This window comes from Amblyraja radiata, chromosome 16 (assembly GCF_010909765.2).
Source record: "Amblyraja radiata isolate CabotCenter1 chromosome 16, sAmbRad1.1.pri, whole genome shotgun sequence".
In the NCBI taxonomy this organism is placed as follows: Eukaryota; Metazoa; Chordata; class Chondrichthyes; order Rajiformes; family Rajidae; genus Amblyraja; species Amblyraja radiata.
This window is the reverse complement of record NC_045971.1, coordinates 36607514-36632771: the sequence shown is the minus strand read 5'-3', so window position 1 is coordinate 36632771 and position 25258 is coordinate 36607514.

Genomic DNA, 25258 nt, shown 5'->3' with positions numbered 1-25258 from the left:
CGTCCAATCCAGCGAGCCCCAGACTGGTGCATGGCCCTGGGGGCCCACTGCACTGTCGAGGCACTGCACTGCCTTTCAACGCTGGTCTGCTTACAGGTCCTCCTTCCACTCTGGGCGGGGAGCTGGGTTGTCCTGTCGGGGTCCATAGCGTGGGTCCTCGGCCCATGGCGTGCATGCCGGGCCAAGCCTGGACTTCAATATGCAGGTAGGCTGGACAAACCAGGTTGGTACTGGTCCCAAGAGAAATAATTTGAAGAGTGCCTCGGAAATGAGTATTTAGCGCAGCTTGTAGTTGAACCTACCTGGGAAAAGGCAATTCTGGATTTGGTATTGTGCAATGAACCGGATTTGATTAGGGAGCTTAAGGTAATGGAACTACTAGGAGATAGTGACCATAAAGTGATAAAATTCAACCTTCTATTTGGGAGGGAGATGATGAAATGGGATGTGTTGGTAATACTATTGAGCAATTTTGACTACGGAAGCTGGCGAAAGTTGATTGGAAAGGGACCTGAGCTAGAATGACTGAGTGGAACAGGGATAACTATTGTGATCCAACAATCAGTAACTTTCCACTGAGAAACAAGCTTGTTTATCTATGTGGGAAGATGAGGCAGTCTCGTTGTAGCCTTGAGTTCACAAGCTCCTCTTTGTATTAAGTGAACCTTTGTCTCTATGGACCACATGCACCAGACTTGTTTAGCTATTCACTGGAGTAAAGTTCGATTCCCACAAAGTGAAGTGCTGCCCATGTTGAAAGCCAACATGGAAGAGCAGCTCAGTTCTTTGCACATTTACCACAATCCCACCTTTTGTCCCAACAGGACTCAGTACGGCTGTATGGTAACGCAAATTTCACTGTACCTTAATTGGTACATGTGATACTAAACTGTCCTTGACCTTGAAATATAGAAACATAGAAAATAGGTGCAGGAGTAGGCCGTTCGGCCCTTCGTGCCCGCACCGCCATTCAATATGATCATGGCTGATCATCCAACTCAGTATCCCGTACCTGCCTTCTCTCCATACCCCCTGATCCCTTTAGCCACAAGGGCCACATCTAACTCCTTCTTAAATATAGCCAATGAACTGGCCTCACCAACCTTCTGTGGCAGAGAGTTCCAGAGATTCACCACTCTCTGGGTGAAAAAAGTTTTTCGCCTCTCGGTCCTAAAGGATTTCACCTCTATCCTTAAGTTGTGACCCCTTTTTCTGGACTTCCCCAATATCGGGAACATTCTTCCTGCATCTTGCCTGTCCAAACCCGGAAGTATTTTGTAAGTTTCTATAAGATCCCCCCTCAATCTCCTAAATTCTAGTGAGTACAAGCCGAGTCTATCCAGTCTTTCTTCATATGAAAGTCCTGACATCCCAGGAATCAGTCTGGTGAATCTTCTCTGACCTCCCTCTAAGGCAATAATGCCCTTCCTCAGATTTGGAGACCAAAACCGTACTCAATATTCCAGGTGTGGTCTCACCAAGACCCTGTACAACTGTAGTAGAACCTCCCTGCTCCTATACTCAAATCCTTTTGCTATGAATGCTAACATACCATTCGCTTTCTTCACTGCCTGCTGCACCTGCATGCCTACTTTCAATGACTGGTGTATCATGCCACCCATGTCTCGTTGCATCTCCCCTTTTCCTAATCGGCCACCATTTAGATAATAGTCTGCTTTCCTGTTTTTGCCACCAAAGTGAATAACCTCACATTTATCCACATTATACTGCATCTGCCATGCATTTGCCCACTTACCCAGCCTATCCAAATCACCTTGCAGCCTCCTAGCATCCTTCTCACAGCTAACACTGCCCCCCAGCTTAGTGTCATCCGCAAACTTGGAGCTGTTGCATTCAATTCCCTTGTCCAAATCATTAATATATATTGTAAATAGCTGGGGTCCCAGCACTGAACTTTGCGGTACCCCACTAGTCACTGCCAGCCAGTTCTTTATCCACATCAATGCTGAACCCCCAAGAAACGTTGAAATCTTGAATAAAAATGTTAGTCAGTAATATCAGTATCACCATACAGGGAGATATTCATGAGTTGCATGATAGCATGATCAAGGTTATATTGAAGCATAATGTGTTGTGGTTCAGCACTGAGGTGGGATTGCGGTTTTGATGAGCAGAGAGGTTGAATGAGGCAGAGTGCCTGGACGAGTGAATGTGCAGAATGTGTTTCCACCAGTGGGAGAGTCCAGGACCAGAGCCACAGCCTCAGAATAAAAAGGTCGCACCTTTAGAAAGGCGACGAGGAAGACATTCTTCAGTCTCAGTCAGATGGTGGCGAATATGTGGAATTCATTGCCATGGAGCCTGAGGAGGCTAATTCAATTATATTTTTAAGGTGGAAATCGAGAGATTCGTGATTAGGATGGGTGTTAGAGGTTATGGGGAGAAGGCGTGAGAATGGGGTTGAGAGGGAAAGACAGATCAGCCATGGTTGAATGGCAGACTAGACTTGGTGGGTCTAAAAGGCCTAATTCTTGAAAGGCGCCCATAAAATAAATTTATTAATTCTGCTCTTGTAACTTATGAACATCAGCAAAATATAGTGACGATAAAAAGTACAGTAAACATAAATAATTATTCACAAACTTCATTCGCGAGTCAGACCCCACCGGAACAGAAAAGACACATAGGCCAGGGGGACTGAGGGGGGAGAGAGCAGTAGATTTGAGGAGAGATGCGAGGGAATGAGAGAGAGAGCAGAGAGAGCTAGGCGAGAGAGAGAGAGAAGAGAGAGAGAGAGATATGAGCGGAGAGAGAGGCTCGTTCTTCTCTTCGCTGCTCTGCTCTTCTATCTCTCTCTCTATATCTCTCTCTCTCTCTCTCTCTCTCTCTCGCTCTCTCTCTCGCGCTCCGCTCTCTCTCTCTCTCTCTCTCTCTCTCTCTCTCTCTCTCGCTCTCGCTCTCGCTCTCGCTCTCGCTCTCGCTCTCGCTTCCATTTCCAAGGATTTTATGCAGCAAAATGCATAATACAGCACATCATAAACACATTCAGAGGTTACAATACATCAAGCAATCATTATAGTACAATGGTATAGTCATTATTTACAATGCTCTCGACCAGCATTGAAGGAAGGCCTCCAGAGTCCCCGTGGACACTGCGTGTTCCCTCTCCAGCTACACGCGAGCACGGACATAGGCCCGGAAGAGGGGCAGGCATCCGACTAGCATGACCATCGACCGCACACTGCCTAGACCTGCAAATGGCCACCTTGGCCAGGCCCAGGAGCAAATCGACTGGGAGGTCCCAACCTCCCGATCGGCTCCCCCACGCCCTGCCTTGTGTCCAGGCACCAGGATCGTTGGACTAAAATGTAACCAAAACTTGAGGAACAACCACTTCAGATATTGATACAGGGGCAGTGACCTCACACACTCCATATACGCGTGGAATACGGTCTATTCCTCGCCGCAGAAAATACTGACGGCCGACGAGCCCGTGAACCGACTCAAAAGTTTGTTACACGCCACCGCTCTGTGCAGCACTCACCACCCAAGGTCCCCAATTTAAAGGGGGACGACTCCTTGTAGAGGGATCTCCACTGGGGACTGCCCTTGCCTCCAGCTGGTCACACAGACACATCACGATAGAAACTAGGCAAACCCGGTAAGGCGGGTCGACTGATACCCGCCACCGGGAGCCGCGAGACCCCCCTTAGGCAACGACCCCGACGGAAAAAATACATGGCCAGAGCGTGACATCTGGGGGGGTTCTCTACATACATATACCTCCGCAAAGTCCTGAGACGGAGAGCCGCCACCTGGGTACGCACGCATACCAAGGACTGGCCACCCTCCTCTAACGGGAGACTCAGGACCACTGTGGAAACCCAGTGCTTCCTATTTTTCCCAAAAGAAATCCGCCAGCTTCATCTGTAAAGCATTTACAAAAATGGAAGGCGGGACAAGAGTAGCCAGCCGGTACCATAACACAGAGGCCACCAGCAGGGAGTCTACCTGCCACTGACGCACTAAAAGTCCAGAGCACTTGCTCCAGTTAATCCTGGCGGACGATGTAGCTGAGAATACATTCACGCATCCTCCGCAGGTCACCAGGATCAGTGAACATAAGGAGTACATCGTCGGCATACGCCAAAAGAACCGCCTCTACGCCCGGGCCAGGTAGGGCCAGGCCTGTCAACCGCCTTCGAAGAAGACACAGGAATGGCAGTACCGAGTACAACTGACCGAGTACAACTGACCAGACATGGGGCACCCTTGACGGACCCCACTCCCAAAATGAAAGGGAGCCAACCACACACCATTAACCTTCACAAGCCACTCCACTGCAGCATACAAAAGGCGGACCTGGGCTACGAAATGCGGTCCAAATCCAAACGCTTGCAACGTCCCGAAGAGGTAATCATGCTCTACCCTAGCAAAAGCCTTCTCCTGATCAAGAGACATAAAAGCAGCTGACTGACCAGTACCTAACCAGGTGGATGTACCTAACCAGGTGACCCAGTTCTTCAACAAGCGGAGTTCCCCCTTCTTGGGCAAGCCGACAACTGCCCTACGCCACGAGAGAGGCATCTCCCCGGTTGCCAGGCTCTCCCCCAGAACCCCCAGGATATCCCAGAAGGTTCGAGTAAACTCTACCGTCAACCCACCCAGCCCGGGGGACTTGCGCCTCCTGTGCTGAAGTAAGGCACGAGTCAACTCCTCTAAAGATAAAGGGCCATCAAGAAGACGGCCACCTCTCTAACTACAGTTGGTAGACCCTCCCACAGGTCCTGCTGAGCCTCCCTGCTGAATCCACCTGCGGAGAACAGGGACCCATAAAAGGACCTGACCAAGGCACTGATCCTCTCCGGATCAGTGACAGAGGAGCCGTCGTCTGCAGAGCAGCTCTACGAGCTGCTTGTGAGCTCCCCGCCCTTTCTCCAGAGAGAAAAAGAAAGGTGAAGCTCGATCCAGATCGTGCAGCAGCTGGACCCGCGACCTCACGTAAATGCATCCGGACCGCTAAAGCTGCAGGTACCTCAAACCTTCCCTCACCTCCTGATACTCTCCCCATTCGCAGGAGTCCTCACCAACTCGACACAGGCGAGACTCTGCATCGAGTAACCCCTCACGAGCCTCTCGACGCGTGTGTCCCGCCTTCCAGTCGACCCCCTCGTGTATTCCTGACAAAGGAGATGGATGTAAGCCTTTCCCACATCCCACCATTGCCTCAGGGAAGGGAAGCTCCTCTGCCTCTCTCTCCACTTCACCCAAAACTGACTGAATGACTCCCGGAAACACCGATCCTCCAGCAGCTTGTTGTTAAATTGCAATACGTGGATCCAGCCCGAGCGCGCGCTGGAATAAAGACCACTCATACCAGACAATGGTTGGAGCACGGCACCAGCCGCTTCAGGCCGCTAAGACATGGGAGACATACACACCGGAGATGTACATGCGATCAATGCGGGAACCACTCCCCTCAGACCTCCGCGAAAAAGTGCTGGTCTGCCGTGCATCAACCAACTCAAAGGAATCAATCAAACCTCTCAACGTCTTCACTACAGCAGGGGCACACTGAGTACCAGAGGGATCTCGCACCTCAAGTGTGCAATTGAACCCCCCCCCCCCCCAAGGAAGACACACTCTCCACTCTCAATAGTGCTCAACAGAGCAGTCACCTCCTGAAGTAGGCAGGCCTGCATCGTGTCGGTGCTGGGGGTGTACACATTAACGAAATGCAATGGCATGCCATCGAGGCTCACGGCCAGATGGAGCAAACGACCTGGCACAACTTCCTGCACCTTCAGGATCTCTGGCTGAAAAGTCAGGGCCAACAGTAAAGCCATCCCACTCGAATTTGTGCTGAGGTGGCTCATGTAGACCCGCCCCCCCCCACTCCAGTCGCCCGGTGGGTTCATCACTGACAACAGTATGCGTCTCTTGCAGAAAACCCAATGCATATTTCCCCTCTCTGAGGACTGATAGATGATGAAATCTACGAAAATCCCCCTTACCGCCATTTAATTTTAGACTAGCAACTGTGAATGTGACAACACACTAGAATTTTTCCTTACACTCCTCATGGGAGCGGGGACCCTTTCTCTTAGAAACTTCAAAATGTCCCCAAACTGACGCTTCTCAGACTGGGGAAGACCAGTCTTTGCTGCCAAGGATAATATCAAGTGTCTTAATAAATCCTGGCAGACCTGTCCAACATCTCCCAGCTGCCTCCATTTTAGTTTTAGAGCACTTGTTTATTTTCAGATAGTCCCGATACTCACAGATAACGGCCCCTCAAGACACAGCACTGGAGTCGGGGCAATTCACCAACACACTGACACCTGGAGCACCATCCTCCACTATACAGCGCTGAAGGTTATTGTCTGAGTTCAGAGGACTACAGCTAGCTGTCAGCTCACCCACCCCACTGCACAAGCTGGCTGCATCACTCAGTGGGCATCAGACCACCCCCAGGATCAATGTCGAGGGAGGCTCCCGATACTCCTGACAGCAATAAGTTGTCCGATGAAAGGCCAGGCTCCTGAACTCTCCCACTCTAAGTCTGGGCCTGGGGAAGAAAAAGGCATCCCCAGGGCCCACGGTACGCAGGCACCCCCTGATTCTGAATGATGGTACATGCCCCGAAAACAGCCCCGACCCCCATCGCACCCAGAGTACCCGCTCCACTGGCAACGCCCAGAGTACCCGCTCCACTGGCAACACCCAGAGTACCCACTCCACTGGCAACACCCAGAGTACCCACTCCACCGGCAACACCCAGAGTACCCGCTCCATTGGGAACGCCCAGAGTACCCGCTCCACTGGCAACGCCCAGAGTACCCGCTCCACTGGCAACACCCTGAGTACCCGTTCCACTGGCAACACCCTCAGAGTCTCTACCCTCCACCAGCAACACCGTGCATTTAGGAGGCATAGATCATGCGAGTCTCAGCTTATCCTGATGACAAATGACCTGGCCAAGCACCTTGATAGTAACGTCATCACAAGTTTAGTTGTGCTGGACTTTTCTAAAGCATTTGATGTCACCCCACACCGGAGACTGCTTCGCAAGCTTGACTTCTATGGTATTCGTTCCAACACGAAACGATGGATTTGGCATATGGATAAGAAGGGAATGGAGGGTTATGGTATGAGTGCAGGCAGATGGGACTAAGGGAAAAAAGTTGTTCGGCACGGACTTGTAGGGCCGAGATGGCCTGTTTCCGTGCTGTAATTGTTATATGGTTATATATGGTTATATGATTTCCAATTTCCTGACAAAACGTCTTCAGTATGTGTGTGAAAGGAAAGAGCTCCAATTGTCATCCAGTGTTGAGTGGTACACCTCAGGGCACAGTACTTGGCCCACACCTATTTTTGCTTTACATAAATGACATCCATGAAAAAGTCGCAAGTACGACCAGACTTTTCGCTGATGATTGTCTGCTGTACCGTCCAATTAAGTCAGCTGATGATGAACATGCTCTCCAAAAGGATCTCGATACTATGGTTGAGTGGTCACAGCAATGGGGCATGCAGTTCAACCCTTCCAAATGTGAACCTATGCGTGTCACCAGAAAGAGGAATCCAGGCAAAACATTTTACAATGCCACGCTTGAAGAATCCAAACAAGCCAAGAATCTTGGCATCAAATTGCAGAATGATCTGTGTTGGAATGGTCAGTCTCATCGTGCAACGGTGAAAGCAACAGGTGTCCTAAACTTTCTGAGGAGCAACTTTCATCATTGTTCAACTTCTGTCAAGGAGAAGCTATACTTCACCTTCGTTAGACCTCATTTGGACTACGTAGTTGCAGCATGGGACCCATACACAAATTAAAACATTTCTTCCATCGAACGTGTCCAAAGACAGGCAGCTCGATTTGTTACTAACACCTATGAGAGAGAAGCGAAAGTCACCAAACTTCTGAATTCTCTGGGGTAGAACCCTCTCCAAGACAGACGTGAAGCTCACCGTTTGACCTGTTTTTACAAAATGTTAAATGGTCAGCTCGACATAGACTAGAAGACCTACACCAAACCCAAACAAATTAGGAGCAGACGAGGGCATTCAATCCAATGTGTGATCCCAGCTACAAAGACAGATGTATACAGCAATTTGTTCTTCCCCCGCACAATTAAAGCATGGAATAATCTCCACCCAACTATAGTTAACCAACCAGATGCAACTAAATTTAAAGTAGCTCGTTCTTCCCAATAACCCTTTCTGGCTGAAGCCCTGCCTTCACCACCTCCAGTTTAAATTCCATTTGGAATATTTTGGAGGACCAAGAAACCAAGAACCAAGAACTCAGAACTGAGAACCCAGAGTACCCGCTCCAACGGCAACACCCAGAGTACCCGCTCCAACGGCAACACCCAGAGTACCCGCTCCAACGGCAGAGTCTCTACCCTCCCTCACCAGGGGAGTGACCTCACCAAGACCCATTGAAAGAGCCTATGTTTCTGGAGTCTCCCCGACTATCTCAGCCGGGGGGGGGGGGGGGGTGAAACACACCCCACGGCAACTCTCGTGGTTCTAATAAGGAACACAGACTGGAGAGCTGCCTCTACTCCCGAGACTCCCACTTCGGGTTGTCTCTGCTCATCCCCATCCAGAGCACACATTTCCAGGAGAGCCAACCCCAAAACTGGTGTGATAACACCCTTGGAAGGCCCCTGAAATGAGGGGATGTCCTCTGACTAAGAGGACACACTCCCAGGGGAGCCAACCCCAAAGACCGGTGATATAACACCCTCGGAAGGCCCCTGAGACGAGGGGACAACTACCGGCCCAGAGGACACAAGTCCTTGGCCACCATCCTCAACAGGGGTAGAATGTCTCGAAGTAGGCATCCCCCTTACTTTGGGTCCACAGACTTGCTCTCCCTCTCTGGGCCCACGCCTACTTTGAGTCCCGCTGGCATGCGGCGGTACGGTGATCTCCATCAAGGAAGGGTCCTCCGCCTCCACACCACCTCTTTTCCGCCCCCACGTTCTACCCCCCCCCCCCCCCGCCCCCTAAGTTCTGATCCACCTCAGCTCCTTGCTGAATCACACTAGGTACGTCTTGGACCTCACTGGGGCCAACAAGCACCCCTTGAGTGGGCTCAGGTCTGTGCAAGGGCGCATCCGCTAGCGATTGACTCGCTTGGAAGTGCTTATTCTTCTTTTTGGACTTCTTCCTCTGCACCACCCAAACCCCCGTCAACCACCGCCACAGGTTTAAGGACGTAAAGGGCGGGGGGCAGCACAGGTCTGGGCCGCTGAGTTGGAGCTGGCAGCCTCAGAAGGGTCAGCAGTGATGCCCCGGGTCACCAAGGCAGTACAGGCCTCCCCGGATGGGCCAGCAGTGCATCCCTGGGCCACTGCGCTAGGATTTATAGCATCGTATTTAGCACTAGAGGGCGCCGTCCTGTGTGTGGCTGCCTAGCCAGCAGCTGTCCGTCTTTTCCACTTCTTTTTTTTTTTTTAGTGAGTCATAGTGTTTTGTTTTTGGGAGGTCTAGATTTTTTATGTGGGGGAGGGGGGAACTACTTTCTAGGGTCCCTACCTGGTCGGAGAGGCAGCTTTTCTCCGGGCTGCACCGTCGACCCGTCCTCGCGGCCTACCAGCGGGCCTGGAGCGGCGTTTTCCTGAGGTACCGCCCAGCACCTCGGCTTCGGCTGCGGCACAGCGCTGGAGCGCTGGAGCGCTATCGCTGAGCGCAGCGGGCGATGCCTTGCCTGGGTCACCGCGCTGGAGCTCCGGTGAGCTGAAGACCGCAGAGAAAAAACATCGCGGAGCTGCGGGTCTGTGGAGCGGCCTTGAACTTAACAATGGGAGCCTGGGATCTCTCGATGAGATCGCCAGTGGTGGAGCTCCAACCGGCGCGGCCTTGTCGGCTTCGGAAGCCGCGGTGTCCGGTAAGGAAGCGGCCGTTCCAGGTGTCCCAAGCCGCTGAGATGCTCTCCCGACGCCGGTGCAACATCACCCGGCGAAAAAGGCCTGGAACATCGGGCTTCTGTAGAGGCAACTGTGGAGGCCTCAATAGGCCCGACTATGGGTGAACTGGGGATGGGGACTGGACTTTGTGCCTTCCCTCATAATGGAAACCATTGTGGGGGATGTTTTTATGTTAAAGATCTTTATTATTGTTATGTTTTGTATTAACCTTTCTGGCTTAATCCCCCCCCCCCCCCCCTTCACCACCTCGTTTAAATTCCAGTTGGAATATTTGGAGGTCCAAGCAACCAAGAACCAAGAATCCGCCCGGCAAATGGGACAATCCTTGCGGAAATATCTAAACTCTCTGCACGCATGACCGTGCCTCCCCCCAACTCCAACGCACATGACAGGGGTCACCCTAATATTCCACAACAAAGCTCCCCTCAGCGCTCGACCCCACTTCCACCTTCATGAAATCCTGCCTCTTTATACTCTGATCCCTTTGAGACATGGGTTACTCCAGGGGTGCATAAGCCTAGTCAACCTAGACCGCACCTCCCCAATCTTTGCCAAGTGTGGAAGAAGTTGCGCATCCCGGATGAATGCGGGGACATCCCGCAGGAGAACCGATCTTAACCATATAATATAACCATATAACAATTACAGCACGGAAACAGGCCATCTCGACCCTTCTAGTCCGTGCCGAACACATAATCTCCCCTAGTCCCATATACCTGCGCTCAGACCATAACCCTCCATTCCTTTCCTATCCATATAACTATCCAATTTATTTTTAAATGATAAAAACGAACCTGCCTCCACCACCTTCACTGGAAGCTCATTCCACACAGCTACCACTCTCTGAGTAAAGAAGTTCCTCCTCATGTTACCCCTAAACTTCAGTCCCTTAATTCTCAAGTCATGTCCCCTTGTTTGAATCTTCCCTACTCTCAGTGGGAAAAGCTTTTCCACGTCAACTCTGTCTATCCCTCTCATCATTTTAAAAACCTCTATCAAGTCCCCCCTTAACCTTCTGCGCTCCAAAGAATAAAGCCCTAACTTGTTCAACCTTTCTCTGTAACTTAGTTGCTGAAACCCAGGCAACATTCTAGTAAATCTCCTCTGTACTCTCTCTATTTTGTTGACATCCTTCCTATAATTAGGCGACCGAAATTGTACACCATACTCCAGAATTGGCCTCACCAATGCCTTGTACAATTTTAACATTACATCCCAACTTCTATACTCAATGCTCTGATTTATAAAGGCCAGCACACCAAAAGCTTTCTTTACCACCCTATCTACATGAGATTCCACTTTCAGGGAACTGTGCACAGTTATTCCCAGATCCCTCTGTTCACCTACATTCTTCAATTCCCTACCATTTACCATGTACGTCCTATTTTGATTTGTCCTGCCAAGATGTAGCACCTCACACTTATCAGCATTAAACTCCATCTGCCATCTTTCAGCCCACTCTTCCAACTGGCATAAATCTCTCTGTAGACTTTGAAACACTACTTCATTACCCGCAACCCCACCTATCTTAGTATCATCTGCGTACTTACTAATCCAATTTACCACGCCATCGTCCAGATCATTGATGTACATGACAAACAACAGTGGACCCAACACAGATCCCTGTGGCACCCCACTCGTCACTGGCCTCCAACCTGACAAACAACCATCCACCATTACTCTCTGGCATCTCCCATTCAGCCACTGTTGAATCCATCTTGCTACTCCACCATTAATACCCAACCATTGAACCTTCTTAACCAACCTTCCATGAGGAACCTTGTCAAAGGCCTTACTGAAGTCCATATACACAACATCCACTGCTTTACCCTCATCAATTTCCCGAGTAACATCTTCAAAAAATTCAAGAAGATTAGTTAAACATGTCCTTCCAGGCACAAATCCATGTTGACTGTTCATAATCAGACCCTGTTTATCCAGATGCTTATATATATTATCTCTAAGTATTCTTTCCATTAATTTGCCCACCACTGACGTCAAACTAACAGGTCTATAATTGCTAGGTTTACTCTTAGACCCCTTTTTAAACAATGGAACAACATGCGCAGTACGCCAATCCTCCGGCACTATTCCCGTTTCTAATGACATTTGAAATATTTCTGCCATAGCCCCTGCTATTTCTACACTAACTTCCCTCAATGTCCTAGGGAATATCCTGTCCGGACCTGGAGACTTATCCACCTTTATATTTCTCAAAAGTGTCAGTACTTCCTCTTCTTTGATCCTCATAGTTTCCATAGCTACTCTACTTGTTCCCTTACCTCACATAATTCAATATCGTTCTCCTTGGTGAATACCGAAGAAAAGAAACTGTTCAATATCTCCCCCATCTCTTTTGGCTCTGCAGATAGTTGGCCACTCTGACTCTCTAATGGACCAATTTTATCCCTCGTTATCCTTTTGCTATTAATATAGCGGTAGAAACCCTTCGGATTTACTTTTACCTTACTTGCCAAAGCAACCTCATATCTTCTTTTAGCTTTTCTAATTTCTTTCTTAAGATTCTTTTTACATTCTTTATACTCCTCAAGCACCTCATTTACTCCATGCTGCCTATAACTATTGTAGATCTCCCTCTTTTTCCGAACCAAGTGTCCAATTTCCCTTGAAAACCATGGCTCTTTACAATTTTTACGATTTCCTTTCAACCGAACAGGGACATAAAGATTCTGTACTCTTAAAATTTCACCTTTAAATGTACTCCATTTCTCTTCCACATCTTTCCCATAAAACAAACTGTCTCAATTTACTCCTTTTAAATCCTTTCGCATCTCCTCAAAGTTAGCCTTTCTCCAATCAAAAATCTCAACCCTAGGTCCAATTTTGTCCCTCTCCATAATTATATTGAAACTAATGGTATTGTGATCACTGGACCCGAACTGTTCCCCAACGCATACCTCTGCCACCTGACCCATCTCATTTCCTAACAGGAGGTCCAGTACCGCCCCTTCTCTAGTAGGTACTTCTATGTATTGTTGCAAAAAAACTATCCTGCACACATTTTACAAACTCCAACCCATCCAGCCCATTTACAGAATGTGTTTCCCAGTCTATGTGTGGAAAATTGAAATCTCCCACAATCACTACCTTGTGCTTACTACTAATATCTGCAATCTCCTTACATATTTGCTCTTCCAATTCTCGCTCCCCATTTGGCGGTCTATAATACACCCCTATAAGTGTTGCTACCCCTTCCCCATTTCTCAGTTCCACCCAAATAGCCTCCCTAGACGAGCCCTCTAATCTATCCTGCCAAAGCACTGCTGTAATATCTTCCCTGATAAGCAATGCAACACCTCCACCTCTTGCCCCTCCAATTCTATCACACCTGAAGCAATGAAATCCTGGAATATTTAGTTTCCAATCACAGCCCTCCTGCAACCATGTTTCACTGATCGCCACAACATCATACTTCCAGGTGTCAATCCAGGCTCTAAGTTCATCCACTTTTCTTACAATGCTCCTAGCATTAAAATATACACATTTAAGAAACCCACCCTCTCTTATTCTCTGATTATTTTCTTTTTCTTCTCTCTCCCCTACATTTTGGGTCAGAGTGCTACCATTCTCTGCCCCCTGCTTCACACACTGACTGCTAGCTTTCCCAATTTGAGTCCCTCCCCCCAACCATACTAGTTTAAAGTCTCCCCAGTAGCCTTTGCAAATCTCCCCGCCAGGATATTGGTCCCCCTTGAGTTCAAGTGCAACCCGTCCTTTCTGTACAGGTCGTACCTTCCCCAAAAGAGGTCCCAATGATCCAGAAACTTGAATCCATACCCACTGCACCAGTCTCTCATCCACGCATTTATCCTCCACCTCGCTCCATTCCTACTCTCACTGTTGCGTGGCACAGGCAGTAATCCTGAGATTGTTACCTTTCCAGTCCTTCTCCTTAACTCTCTACCTAACTCCCTAAATTCTTCTTTCAGGACCTCTTCTCTTTTTTTACCTATGTCGTTGGTACCTATATGCACCACAACCTCAGGTTCCTCTCCCTCCCATTTCAGGATTTCTTGGACACGTTCAGACACATCCCTGACTCTGGCACCAGGGAGGCAAACTACCATCCGGGACTCCTGTCTGCGTCCACAGAATCGCCTATCCGACCCCCTGACTATAGAGTCCCCTATTACAATTGCCCTCCTCTTCTTTTCCTTACCCTTCTGAGCAACAGGACCGGTCTCTGTGCCAGAGGCCCGGCCGCTGTCGCTGCCCCCAGGTAGGCTGTCTCCCCCACCTTTACTCAAACACCAGTACTTATTTTCAAGGTGTACAGCCACCGGGGTACTCACCAGTCCCTGCCTCTGCCCATTGCCCTTCCTAACTGTGACCCAGTTTTCTGTCTCCCGTGGTCTTGGAGTGACCACCTCCCTGTAACTCCTTTCTATGACCTCCTCGCTCTCCCTGAGCAGACAGAGGTCATCGAGTTGCTGCTCCAGGTTCCTAACGCGGTCCCTTAGGAGCCCCATCTCGACGCACCTGGCGCAGATGTGGACGTCTGGAGAGCACTCAGACTCCATGACCTCCCACATCTGACATCCAGAACAGTAAACTGCCCTGGCCCTCATTCTCCCCCTTATCCGAATACAATAAAGCCTTACCCAGGATACAAGCCAATCAGCTGCTTCCTCTGATCCTCTTCCACCAATCAGAGGCTTCCACCAGAATCCTTCTCTGGAAGTGAGATGGAACGTTACAGATTTGGGTACACTTACAGCTCCAGGCAACTCCTCCTCTCACCAACGGCTCCCCGGGCCTCTGTAAACGCAAGCCCCGCGCTGTTTTTATACTTACAGCTCCAGGCAACTCCTCCTCTCACCAACGGCTCCCCGGGCCTCTGTAAACGCAAGCCCCGCGCTGTTTTTATACTTACAGCTCCAGGCGACTCCTCCTCTCACCAACGGCTCCCCGGGCCTCTGTAAACGCAAGCCCCGCGCTGTTTTTATACTTACAGCTCCAGGCAACTCCTCCTCTCACCAACGGCTCCCCGGGCCTCTGTAAACGCAAGCCCCGCGCTGTTTTTATACTTACAGCTCCAGGCAACTCCTCCTCTCACCAACGGCTCCCCGGGCCTCTGTAAACGCAAGCCCGCGCTGTTTTTATACTTACAGCTCCAGGCGACTCCTCCTCTCACCAACGGCTCCCCGGGCCTCTGTAAACGCAAGCCCCGCGCTGTTTTTATACTTACAGCTCCAGCAACTCCTCCTCTCACCAACGGCTCCCCGGGCCTCTCATCTTAGGGTGGACACCCACGGTTCCACTGGTACAAAGATTCCCTCCCCCCCCCTGTGATCCCCTTCTCCAGAGCTAAGGTCACATCCTCCTGGGAATTTAGTATCATCCCACACTTCCCTCTTGCAACCTCGGCAGAGGCAATTACATCCTTCTGGAAAATATCATGCATGCCCTTCGTTATAGCATCCCTGCTTCACAGGAACCTGGTTTGGGTTCCGAGATCCCGAATTTTCTACCACCTAAGTCAACATAATGCTCATCCTTGATTGGCCCCAAAGCCGCAGCCGAAACCGCAGCTGCGTAACTCCAAGTCCGAGATTGAGCCCACGCCATCTTGACAGTGGCACAAACCAACACCAGGGGAACCAGCAATCTCAGCTCAAGAGTGATCTCAGTCAGTCACAGTCTGAAAAAGCAACAGAAGCAGTTCTCTTCAGCCGAGTAAGGAAAACCCCCACGCTCAACTCCACAGCCGAGAGCAGCTCTTGGGAGGCTTTTCAAAGCCCTTCCAAGCCTCCAGAAACAGCCTGAAGTGAACAGTACCTTCCCCTCATTAATTCCAGGCAGCCTACTCTGGGCAAAACGGTATGAGGGCAGGGATCCGGTGTTAGAAACGACAAAAACACCGCACACCTTCCTACTCCCCGGTCTCCGGTCACTATTGGCAATCCGCCAGCAACAGCCGCTCCCACGGCGCCCCAGAAGAACGCACTAACTTCACACTTAATAACCATATAACCATATAACCATATAACAATTACAGCACGGAAACAGGCCATCTCGACCCTTCTAGTCCGTGCCGAACACGTATTCTCCCCTAGTCCCATATACCTGCGCTCAGACCATAACCCTCCATTCCTTTCCCGTCCATATAACTATTCAATTTATTTTTAATTGATAAAAACTAACCTGCCTCCAACACATTCACTGGAAGCTCATTCCACACAGCCACCACTCTCTGAGTAAAGAAGTTCCCCCTCATGTTACCCCTAAACTTCTGTCCCTTAATTCTCAAGTCATGTCCCCTTGTTTGAATCTTCCCTACTCTCAGTGGGAAAAGCTCATCCACGTCAACTCTGTCTATCCCTCTCATCATCTTAAATACCTCTATCAAGTCCCCCCTTAATCTTCTGCGCTCCAAAGAATAAAGCCCTAACTTGTTCAACCTTTCTCTGTAACTTAGTTGCTGAAACCCAGGCAACATTCTAGTAAATCTCCTCTGTACTCACTCTATTTTGTTGACATCCTTCCTATAATTAGGCGACCAAAATTGTACCCCATACTCCAGAATTGGCCTCACCAATGCCTTGTACAATTTTAACATTACATCCCAACTTCTATACTCAATGCTCTGATTTATAAAGGCCAGCACACCAAAAGCTTTCTTTACCACCCTATCTACATGAGATTCCACTTTCAGGGAACTGTGCACAGTTATTCCCAGATCCCTCTGTTCACCTGCATTCTTCAATTCCCTACCATTTACCATGTACGTCCTATTTTGATTTGTCCTGCCAAGATGTAGCACCTCACACTTATCAGCATTAAACTCCATCTGCCATCTTTCAGTCCACTCTACCAACTGGCATACATCTCTCTGTAGACTTTGAAAATCTACTTCATTATCCACAACCCCACCTATCTTAGTATCATCTGCATACTTACTAATCCAATTTACCATACCATCATCCAGATCATTGATGTACATGACAAACAACAGTGGACCCAACACAGATCCCTGTGGCACCCCACTGGCCTCCAACCTGACAAACAACCATCCACCATTACTCTCTGGCATCTCCCATTCAGCCACTGTTGAATCCATCTTGCTACTCCACCATTAATACCCAACCATTCTTCTTAACCTGTTTAACCTTCCACGAGGAACCTTGTCAAAGGCCTTACTGAAGTCCATATATACAACATCCACTGCTTTACCCTCATCAATTTCCCGAGTAACCTCTTCAAAAAATTCAAGAAGATTAGTCAAACATGACCTTCCAGGCACAAATCCATGTTGACTGTTCCTAATCAGACCCTGTTTATCCAGATGCTTATATATATTATCTCTAAGTATCCATTCCATTAATTTGCCCACCACTGACGTCAAACTAACAGGTCTATAATTGCTAGGTTTACTCTTAGACCCCTTTTTAAACAACGGAACAACATGCGCAGTACGCCAATCCTCCGGCACTATTCTCGTTTCTAATGACATTTGAAATATTTCTGTCATAGCCCCTGCTATTTCTACACTAACTTCCCTCAATGTCCTAGGGAATATCCTGTCCGGACCTGGAGACTTATCCATTTTTATATTTCTCAAAAGTGTCAGTACTTCCTCTTCTTTGAATCTCATAGTTTCCATAGCTACTCTACTTGTTTCCCTTACCTCACATAATTCAATATCCTTCTCCTTGGTGAATACCGAAGAAAATAAATTGTTCAATATATCCCCCATCTCTTTTGGTTCTGCAGATAGCTGTCCACTCTGACTCTCTAATGGACCAATTTTATCCCTCGTTATCCTTTTGCTATTAATATAGCTGTAGAAACCCTTTGGGTTTACTTTCACCTTACTTGCCAAAGCAACCTCATATCTTCTTTTAGCTTTTCTAATTTATTTCTTAAGATTCTTTTTACATTCTTTATACTCCTCAAGCACCTCATTTACTCCATGCTGCCTATAATTATTGTAGATCTACCTCTTTTTCGAACCAAGTGTCCAATTTCCCTTGCAAACCCTGGCTCTTTCCGATTTTTACTATTTCCTTTCAACCGAACAGGGACATAAAGATTCTGTACTCTTAAAATTTCACCTTTAAATGTACTCCATTTCTCTTCCACGTCTTTCCCATAAAACAAAATGTCCCAATTTACTCCTTTTAAATCCTTTCGCATCTCCTCAAAGTTAGTCTTTCTCCAATCAAAAATCTCAACACTAGGTCCAGTTCTGACCATCTCCATAATTATATTGAAACTAATGGTATTGTGATCACTCGTCCCGAACTGTTCCCCAACGCATACCTCTGCCACCTGACCCGTCTCATTCCCTAACATTTCCTAACAGGAGGTCCAGCACCGCCCCTTCTCTAGTAGGTGCTGGAGAGATCCTTGAACAAAGGACAGTTTCAGCATTCCAATGTTAAGTCGATCTTTGAAGACTCACTGCCTCTGTCCCTCTTCCTTCGATAAAAGACCTTGAAAGGTACACAAAATTGCTGGAGGAACTCAGCGGGTGCAGCAGCATCTATGAAGCGAAGGAAATAGGCGACGTTTCGGGCCGAAACCCTTCTTCAGACTGATGGGGGGTGGGGAAAGAAAGAAGGAAAAAGGGAGGAGGAGGAGGAGCCCGAGGGCGGGCGGATGGGAGGGTGGGAGGAGACAGCTAGAGGGTGAAGGAAGGGGAGGGGACAGCACAGGCTAGCCAAATTGGGGGAATTCAATGTTGATGCCATAAGGGCGCAAGGACCCCAGACGGAATATGAGGTGCTGTTCCTCCAATTTCCGCTGTTGCTCACTCTGGCAATGGAGGAGACCCAGGACAGAGAGGTCGGATTGGGAATGGGAGGGGGAGTTGAAGTGCTGAGCCACCGGGAGGTCAGGTAGGTTATTGCGGACTGAGCGGAGGTGTTCGGCGAAACGGTCGCCCAACCTACGCTTGGTCTCACCGATGTAAATTAGCTGACATCTAGAGCAGCGGATGCAGTAGATGAGGTTGGAGGAGATACAGGTGAACCTTTGTCGCACCTGGAACGACTGCTTGGGACCTTGAATGGAGTCGAGGGGGGAGGTGAAGGGACAGGTGTTGCATTTCTTGCGGTTGCAACGGAAAGTGCCCGGGGAGGGGGTGGTGCGGGAGGGAAGGGAAGAATTGACGAGGGAGTTGCGGAGGGAGCGGTCTTTGCGGAAGGCAGACATGGGGGGAGATGGGAAGATGTGGCGAGTGGTGGGGTCACGTTGGAGGTGGCGGAAATGGCGGAGGATTATGTGTTGTATTTGCCGGCTGGTGGGGTGAAAGGTGAGGACCAGAGGGACTCTGCCCTTGTTGCGTGTGCGGGGATGGGGAGAGAGAGCAGTGTTACGGGGTATGGATGAGACCCTGGTGTGAGCCTCATCTATGGTGGCGGAGGGGAATCCCCGTTCCCTGAAGAACGAGGACATTTCCGATGCCCTGGTATGTCTCATCCTGGAACAGATGCGGCGTAGGCGGAGGAATTGGGAGTAGGGGATGGAGTCTTTACAGGGGGCAGGGTGGGAAGACGTTTAGTCCAGATAGCCATGTGAGTCAGTGGGTTTGTAATGTATGTCGGTCAGGAGTCTGTCCCCTGCGATGGAGATGGTGAGGTCAAGGAATGGTAGGGAAGTGTCGGAAATCGTCCAGGTGTATTGGAGTGCCGGATGGAAGTTGGTGGTGAAGTGGATGAAGTCAGTCAGTTGTGTGTGGGTGCAGGAGGTGGCACCAAAGCAGTCGCCAATGTAGCGGAGGTAGAGGTCGGGGATGGGGCCCTGGTACGCATCGAATAAGGATTGTTCAACGTACCCGACAAAGAGGCAGGCGTAGCTGGGGCCCATGCGTGTGCCCATAGCTACGCCTTGTGTTTGGAGGAAATGGGAGGAGTCAAATGTAAAGTTATTGAGGGTGAGGACCAACTCCGCTAAGCGGAGGAGAGTGTCAGTGGCTGGGTAAAGGTTGCTCCTCTGGTCGAGGAAGAACCGGAGGGCTCTGAGGCCATCCTGGTGGGGGATGGAGGTGTAGAGTGACCGGACATCCATGGTGAAGATGAGGGGGTGAGGGCCCAGAGAGTGGAATGCGTGGAGGCGGCGGAGAGTGTCTGAGGTGTCTAGAACATAGGTGGGGAGGGATTTGACCAAGGGGGATAGGATGGAGTCAAGATATGTCGAGATGAGTTCGGTGGGGCACGAACACGCAGAGACAATGGGTCTGCCGGGAGAGCCGGGTTTGTGGATTTTGGGGAGAAGGTAAAAACGGGCCGTGCGGGGCTGGGGAACGATGAGTTTGGAGGCTTGGTCAGGTAGGGCGTGGGAATTGATGAAGTCGGTGATGGTGCTAGAAATGGTGGCCTGGTGCTCGTCAGTGAGGTCATGGTCCATGGGTAAGTAGGAGGAGGTGTCCGAGAGTTGGCACGTGGCCTCAGCTTTGTAGAGATCGACGCGCCAGACTACCACGGCACCTCCCTTGTCGGCTGGTTTGATGACCCAGTCTGGGTTTTTGCGGAGAGATTCGATGGCAGTGCGTTCAGAGGGGGAAAGATTGGAGTGAGACAGGGGAGTGGAGAAGTTGAGGCGGTTGACGTCGCGGCGGCAGTTCTGAATGAAGAGTTCCAGAGCCGGGACTTTCTGAGGGGGGTTCCACGAGGAGGGGGTGCGTTGGAGACGGGAAAAGGGGTCATCATTAGGGGGCGAGGACTCCTTCCCATGGAAGTGCGCTGTGAGGCGGAGACGACGGTAGAAGCTCTCCAAGTCATGGTGGGCGCGGAACTCATTGAGATGGGGACGGAGGGGGACAAAAGTGAGACCTCTGCTGAGGACAGACCGTTGGGTGGGGGAGAGGGGGAGGTCGGGGGGGGGATGGTGAACACCCGGCAGGGGTGGGAGTTGGGGCCAGAGGAAGGCAGGTGGGTAGACTGGGTACGGGGTTGTGGGTGTTGGAGGGGTGGTGGGTGGTCAGGGGGTGGGGGGGAGAGAGGGCTGTAAGGTGGGTGGGGAAGAGCGGGTGTGACATGGTTGGGGGGGGATGGGGGAGGGTCAGTGGAGCAGCCACTGAGGTTAGCACGGCTGGGCAGACGGGCGCTAGGACCCGGTGGAATTAAATCGAGGAGAGTGGGAGTAAGCAGCGTGAAGGCTGCAGGCCCAGTGCAGAGTCCAGACTCCAGGTAAGGCGACGGCTGTGGGTTGCTGGAGGGGGGTGGAGTGGCGCGGGTCAACGGACCCGATGGTCGGAGTCCAGCGGCGCGGGTCAACGGACCCGATGGTCGGAGTCGAGTGGCACGGGTCACCGGACCCGATGGTCGGAGTCCAGTGGTGGTTGAGTCGGGGTCCGCGGGCGATGCGTGGGTGGTCCCGGTGGGCGGATGGTCGGCGGGTCGGCGGCGAGATGAATCGGGTGCGTAGCGGCGGCCATGTTGAGATAGCTCCGGTCCGGCGGCGTTGTCGGATAGTTGGGGTCGGGTGGCGATGTCGGAGGAATCGGCGAGGGGGAGCGAGTCCAAGTTACCGTTGAAGCTGCGAGGCTGGGCGTCATCGGTAGGCAGGTGAGGGTCGGCGGCATCGATGTAGAGGTCGGTGAAGGCGGCGTCCCGGTGGGTATGGTAGTCGCTCCTCGTGGGCAAGATGGCGTCGCGGGACTCGGGCAGGCGATGCGGGCCAGGGTTGGGGCCCGGAGTCTGCGGGCGGTCGAGTCGCGGAGTGTAGGCGTCGGGAGCGGCCTGGAGTCGGGATAATTTAAGGTCCTTGGTGGAATTAAGGTAGGCCAGGAATTTTTTATTTAAGAGGTGGATCTTCCGGCGGATGAAATACAGCTGGGGTCCGTTGCAGGTCTGGGTTAGTGAGGCCTGAAGTACAGGGAGTGTCGATGTGAGGTCCTGTTGGTGCCGGCGCATCGCGACCAGGGTGGATCTCAGTGCCCGGTTGGAGAATTGCTGGGTATGCCGGTGGATAGCCAGTCGGTACCGATGGTCCGGTTGGGGTCCGAACTGGGAGGTAGGGAACTGGAGCTGGAAGCCGTGGGGTATGAGATGATGGCGCAGGCAGGACCCGAGGAAGCAGATGTGGCTGTGGTATCGAGTCTGGGTAAGGGTATGGTCGTACAGTTGGAGGGCAGGTGGGATCACAGAAGGTGTGCAGTTAGAGAGGAGGTTGTGAAACTGTCTCCGGAGAGAGGAGGAGAACTTCTTCAAAGTAGGCATACCTTGAAGAGATATCGCAGTGGAGTAGACAAAGTGTTCAAAAGGGAACTGCAGATGCTGGAATATCGAAGGTACACAAAATTGCTGGAGGAACTCAGCGGGTGCAGCAGCATCTATGGAGCTTGAAAGGTTGCTTTGACACATTTCAGCCGTCATGGTCTCTCTCTCTCTCTCTCTCTCTCTCTCTCAGCGCTAGCTCGAGAGTAGCTCTCATCTCTATCTCTCTCTCTCTCTCGCTCTATATATCTCTCTATATATCTATATCTCTCTCTATCTATCTCCTCGACTCATGCTCTCTCTCTCTTCTCTATTCCCCTCCATCCCTCTCTCCTCTTCTCTCTCTCTCTCTCTCTTTCCCCCTCCCTTTCTCTCTCTCAGGGAAGAGGCCAAGGCAGTGCAGTACCTCTGTCTTGACGGCATCACAGTCTGCAGCCATTACACAAGTAGCAATAAATAAGCCTGCCGGGTCTCACCACTCAGGTATGGAGCCAAGATGTCCATCCAATTCCTGACATGCCCATCCCTTCTCAGCAGTCATTTAAAAAGTGTAAAAAAATGCTTAGGTATGCGTTCACATGCACCCCAGGGCTATGTGCCTTCATTGGCACAAAGCAGCAGGGATTATGTTACTCAAGCAAAGTTATGGGTCTACTCTTGGGTTGCTGCTGTAGTTCTCAAGCAACTCACTGTTATTCAAAGCTGGTCTCAGATAAATGTCAGATCAGTCCCCCAGGAACCAGTACTCAGGCCCACATTCTCCACCAATGTGGCATCAGTCAGCTCACCACATCAGCAATAAACACACTGGAACACACCGTAAGTTGAACTCACAGAATGGGCTTCATTTCACAAAACAAGATCGTCCCTCTCCCACCTTCCTCTCTCCCAGGGTTCATACGGACAAGGATCAGATGAATTGGTCCAATAACAATTAATGAGATCCAACTGTTCCATTTTTATATTTTATCGTTTGCCCGTGGCTGGGAATCAGAGCGGACCATAAAGTGGACATGTTGTCACAATATATAAATAACCTGGTGTAAATGTAGATGGGTTGTTGAGTAGGTTTGTTGCCTCTACCAATATTGTTGGAGTTGCCGATGGTGAGGAATGCTGCCAGTTCGCAGAGCAGGATAAAATGTAAGAGATTATGCAGTTAATGGCAAGACCCACAAAAGCATTGGTGTGCAGAGGGATCTTGGAGTCCAATTTCATAGTTTACAGAAGGTGGCAGCAGAAGTAGATAAGGTGGTGAAGGAGATAAATTGTGTGCTTGCCTGTATTGCGAGGGGGGTTGAATACAAGTCAGGAAGTCACGATGTAGCTGTATAGGACTTTGGTTAGGCCACATTTGAAGTATTGTCTGCAGTTCTGGTCGTCCCACTACCGGAAAGAAAATGCATATGATGTGGAGGTTTTCGAGAGGGTGCAGAGGAGGTTTACCAGAATGCTACCTGATTAGTTTAGTTTAGTTTATTATTGTTACATACACTCAGGTACTGCGAAAATATTTTTGTTGCACTCTCTCTGGTGAAAGGACTTTTCAGTTGCCAGTTGTCATGGTTTCAACGACAGCGAGAGGTTGGATAGACTTGAATTTGCTTTGCTGGAATGTCAGAGGTTGCGGGGAGACTTGATAGAAGTAAACACAATGATGAGAGGCATGGATAGGTAGATGGGCAGAAACTTTTATCCAAGGGTAGAAAAGTCCAACATTAGAGGTCATAGCTACAAGGTGGGGTGTCTTAGGGTATCTCCGAATCATACAGCAAAGACCAAGCCGTTTGACCCAGCGAGACCATGACAACCAAGGTGCCCCATCTACACTAGTTCCACCTGGCCGTGTTTGGCCCAGCTCCCTCTTAACATTTCCTTTCCGTGTACATGTGCATATGTATTTTTAATGTTATTCTTTCTGCCTCTATTACAGTACCTCCACTGGCAGCTCATCTCTTGTAACTATCACCCTGTGTTTGGAAAAAGTTCCCCTTCAGATTCCTATTAAATAATTCCTCTCTCACCTTCAACCTAATCCTCTGGTTCTTGATTCCCCTACTCTGGGGAATAGACTATCCATCCTATCCATACACCTCATGATCATATACAACTCTGTAAGATCACCGCTCATCCATGCACTCTCCACAGAATACAGTCCTAGCCTGATCAACCAGTCCGTATAGCTCAGTCCCTCAGTTCCTGACAACATCCTTGTTCGGGTAAATCTCGACATTCTTTCTAGTTTAACAACATCTTCTGTAGCTGGGTGACCAACTCTGATCGCATACTCCAGCTGTGGCCTCACGAGCACCTTGTACAGTTGTAACATCCAACCCTCTATCCTCAAAATCCTGATTGATGAAGGCCAAAGTGCTAAAGTTCTTTTTGACCACCTTATCAACCTGTGCTACCAATTGCAATGAACTATTAGAAACATAGAAACTAGGAGGCTATTCTGCCCTTTGAGCTAGCACCGCCATTCATTGTGATCATGGCTGATCGACCCCAATCAATAAGCCGTGCCTGCCTTCTACCCATATCCCTTGACTCCACTAGCCCTAGAGCTCTATCTAACTCTCTTAAATCCATCCAGTGATTTGGCCTCCACTGTGGCAGGTAATTCAACAAATTCACAACTCTCTGGGTGAAAAAGTTTATCTCACCTCAGTCTTAAATGGCTTTCACATTATTCTAAGGGGAGGTCATTCTAAGGGGAGGTATTCACCTGCATTCTGAGATCTCTGCTCTGCAAAACTCCCCAGAGTCCTGACATTTATAGTGAAGACCCTGTCCTGATTAGTGTTCCCAAAATGCTGTACCTCACATTTATCTGGATTAAACTCTATTAACCATTCCTCTGCCCCCTTGCCAACCTATCCAGATCCTGCTGCACTTTTTGACAACTATTTTCGCTGTCTACAATAACAGCCACTTTAATGTAATCTGCAAATTTACTTACCGTGCCTTGTCGGTTCACATCCAAATTGTTTACTTAAACCATAAACAGCAGTGGATCCAGCACCAATCCTTGAGGCACGCACTAATCAGGGTCCTCAAGTCCAAAAAACAATGTTCCACCATCACCCTCCTTCCATGAAGCCAATTTTCTATCCAGGCCATTAGCTATCGTTGGATCCCATGCAGTCTAACCTCCCAGAACAGCTACCATGC